The following is a 4,079-nucleotide window of genomic DNA, read 5'->3' on the forward strand; positions in this document are numbered from 1 at the left end:
AAAAAAAAAAAAAGAAAATAGAGGAAGCCAAATAAAGAAAATTTTTGAGTGCAAAGAAAACAATTAATTTTAATGTCAAATGCTGCTAATAAGTCAAGTCAGATGAGAACTGAGACAGCCGAATATAGTATTAACAAAGTAGAATTCATCAATACCCCCAGAAGGAAGTTTCAGGGAGCCAGGGGAGGGCATGATGACCCAACAAAAGTAGATTTTAGACAGAAAGGGAGGAGAGGAACTGAAGATAATACAGATGGATGAGACTTGACTGGAGTCTTGCTCTAAAGAAGAGGAGACAAAACAGAGCAGTAGATAACAAGAAGATGATCGAGAAAGTGTTTTCCTTTTATAAAAATATGAAAAAACAACAGCACGTGTGCATGCTGAGGAAAAATGAGGATTAGAAATAACGGGAGTACAGAGGAAAGAATAAAGTAGGCAAGGAATGGCATCAGATGAGGAAATAGAGAGGTCGACTTCCAGGATGACTATTGAAGATCATTGATAACAACAAGGATGCAACCTGAGTGTATAACAGACCCCCATGGGCGTGCAGAAGTGGAGTTGGACACATGTGGAAGTTTTTTAAGTTGTTCTCTTATGAAATGGGAAGCAATGTATCTGAGAGTGAAGATGGAACATGTGAGTGACCTCATGTGTGACCTAAAACATTGTAATATTTGTCAATGTTCTAGATGTGTTTGAACAGAATGTTTTCCTAATTGTTCTCTCTACAATGTCCTATATATATTTACTATAGCAAACTTGCTAATTAGGTTGGTCTTAGAATCAACATAATTACTACTTGCTCATTTGTTTCACTCATATTTTTTTACATCTGTAGCATAGGGATATGATACATAACGGAAAATGTGGTGATGTGTGAAGTTAATTTAAACGAAAATGGCATAAGATATCTAGGACTTGGGTTACATGTAATAAACATGAAATTTTTCTTTCTTGTTTTTTATCTTTCATTTTCTTTCTTTTTTTTTTTTTAATCAAAAGCACAGGGAAGACTCTTTCATAGTGAATTTTATCTTCCCTTATAGAAATCTCCAATCTGCACTGGAGGACCCATCCTGTTTCTTAATTAGTGACACACACCAGGCAAGTTATAATTAAATGAATACTCCCCCACTACTTGCAGGTTAAGTATGCAGTTCATGAAGTCAAGCAGAAGCTTTATGAACGGTGCTCTCAAGTGTAGTCTGTTTGAACTTGTAAATTTATTGCTGTAATGGGATTGCTCCTGGTAACATAGTTTGGAAAACAATGAGAGGGCAAATACCTAAATGTACAGCATATGCCATTACTGACACAATCAAGGGTTCACATCCTGACAGGGATCTATGCTTATGTGACTGAAGTTCCCTGACCTCTGCTGCCAGCTTTGTCCCTGTCAAAAGTATTTTACCTGTGATGACAGGGTCATTGTATTCTTTCCCAGGAACAATGACCTTGCTCGTGGGAGAAGGGTCTTGAGTTGAGGAATTTGGTTTGCTAAGATTTTATCGAGACTTTCTGCATCTATATTCATAAGGGATATTGATCAATAGTTTTCTTTTATAGTTGTGTCCTTTCTAAACTTTTGTATCAAAGTGGTACTGGCTTCATGGAACAAGTTGGAGAGGATGTCTTCCTTCTCAATGTTATGGAATAATTTTTGCAGTATATATACAAGTTCTTTGTAGGTTTGTTAAAATTCAGGTGTGAAGCTGTCTGGGGTGGTACTTTTATTGGATGGAAGATTTTTTATTTTAGTATTTGATATTGGTCCATTCAAGAGTTCTATTACTCTTGACTGAGCCTAGGGAGCCTGTATGTTTCCGAGAATTTGTCCATTTCCTCCATGTTTTAGGGTTTATGACCCTAGATGTTTTTATTGTATTCTGAGATGAAGTTTTGTATTCCCATATTTCAGTTGTGATTTTCCTTCTTCATTTTTAATTGAGCTTATTAAAATCTTTTCTTTTCTGTTTCTGGTCAATCTAGCAAGATCATTGCCAATTTCGTTTATCTTTTAAAAGAACCAACGTTTTGCCTCATTAACCTTCTGTATAGTTTTTTGTTCTCAATTTCATTTAGTTTTGCTCTGATCTTGGCTATTTCTTTTGTTCTTCAGGATTTGGGGATTAATGCAAATTTCTAAGATACATTGTTAATACAGACCAGTCCATTTCTCTTCCATATGTTAGCAATGAATAATTAGAAATTTAAAAACTACATCATTGCCATTTAAAAGAGCACAAAACAGTGAAATAAAGAGTTCCAAATCTCAAGAAAAAGATATGAAATCTATATTCAAAAAACACAAACCATTGATAGAAAAAGCAAAGGAGATGAAAATAAGCAAAAACTATTCTGTGTTCATGGACTTGAGGATATTGCTAAGATGAAAATTCTTCCTGACTTGATCTATAAGCTACCTTTATTTTTGCAAGCTATTTGTTGGTATTGGCAATTTTATTCTAAAGTTCATTTGAAATGGGGGAAAAAAAAACAGGACTAGCCAAACTAGCCAACATAGTATTGAACCCAATAACTAAGTTGGATAAATTGCCTGATTTTAAGACTTACTCAGAAGTTACAGTCACTGAGATGCTGTGGTTTGGCAAAATGATAGACACATAAGTGAAAGGAATAAAACAGGGAGCTTAGAAATAGAGCCAGACAGCAAATGCACTCAACTAACCTTTGAAAAGTGCAAAAGAAATTCATTAGAGAAAAGAGGATATTTTAAAAACTGTGCCTGGGACAACAGTTATTTGATTTCCATTAAAAAAGAAACACCTTTAACCTTGACACAATCTTCTATCTTTCACAAACATTAACTCAAAATGTATTACAAGACCCAAAGGCAAAAAAACAAAACATAAAACTTATAGAAGAAAATACAGAAAAAATCTTAAGTGACCTTGCATTTGGCAATAAGTTTTTAGATTAAACACAAAATGCATGACCCATGAAATATAACATTGATAATTGGGCTTTATTAAAATTCAATACTTCTCTGAGGTCACTGTTAAAAGAATGAAAAAAAATAAGCGGCAGGCTTGGAAAAAATAATCGCAAAGCACATATCTGATAAAAGACTGATGCCCAAGACACAAATATATAGTTGGCTCTTAAAACTCAGCAGTAATAAAACCATTCACCCCATTCTAACAACTGGACAAAATATTTTAAAACATCCTGCCAAAGAAAACGTACAGATGAAAAGCTAAAACATGAGAAAATTACCAACATAATATGTTGCCAGGAAATTAAAAATTAAAACAAGGGTATATGACCACACACCTAGAACAATGGCTGAAATTCCAAAATCTTTCCACATAAATTCCCAAGGATAAGAAGCAAACAGAATGGTCATTCATGGTTGTTGAGAATGCAGAATGGTACAGCCACTGTAAAAGCAGTTTGGCAGCTGTCTTAGTCTACTTGTGCTGCAGGATACATTACACTAAGTGACAAAGGATAAGAATTTATTTCTCACAGTTTGGGAGGCTGCGAAGTGCAAGAGGCTGGGGGTGCCAGCATTTGGTGTATGGTGAAGTCCCTCTTGCCGCCACCACATGGCAGAACATAAGGGCAAGAGAGGCCAAATGCTGAGTGAAGCTGCTTTTTAAAGGCTGAATCTCACTCATGAGGAAAAATCCCTCATTGCATAATAATCCCCAACTAATCTGTGTGGATTTGGGGGGAGACACATTCAAATCCTAGCAGCAGCCTCATACACGGCAAAACTTGGTACTGCCATAGGATTCATTAATTACACTTTTAGGAATCTACACAACTGATTTAAAAAAAAACACATGAAATTCATAAATGAGTGTTTACAACAACTTCATTTATAGTTTCCCAAAATTTTAAACAACCAAGATACTGGTCAATTGGTGATTGGGAAAAAATAAAACTGCAGTATATCCATGCAAGGGAATACTATTCATCAATAAAAAGAAATGAGATATGAAGGCATAAAAACATAAGGATTGATAGTTAGCATGTATTGTTCAGCAAAACAAACCACTTGGAAATAGATATGTATAATATATTTTCAATTATATGACTTTTTGGAA

The sequence above is a fragment of the Otolemur garnettii genome, unplaced genomic scaffold, assembly GCF_000181295.1.
Source record: "Otolemur garnettii isolate 467f Iridium unplaced genomic scaffold, OtoGar3 scaffold00008, whole genome shotgun sequence".
NCBI classification, from domain to species: domain Eukaryota; kingdom Metazoa; phylum Chordata; class Mammalia; order Primates; family Galagidae; genus Otolemur; species Otolemur garnettii.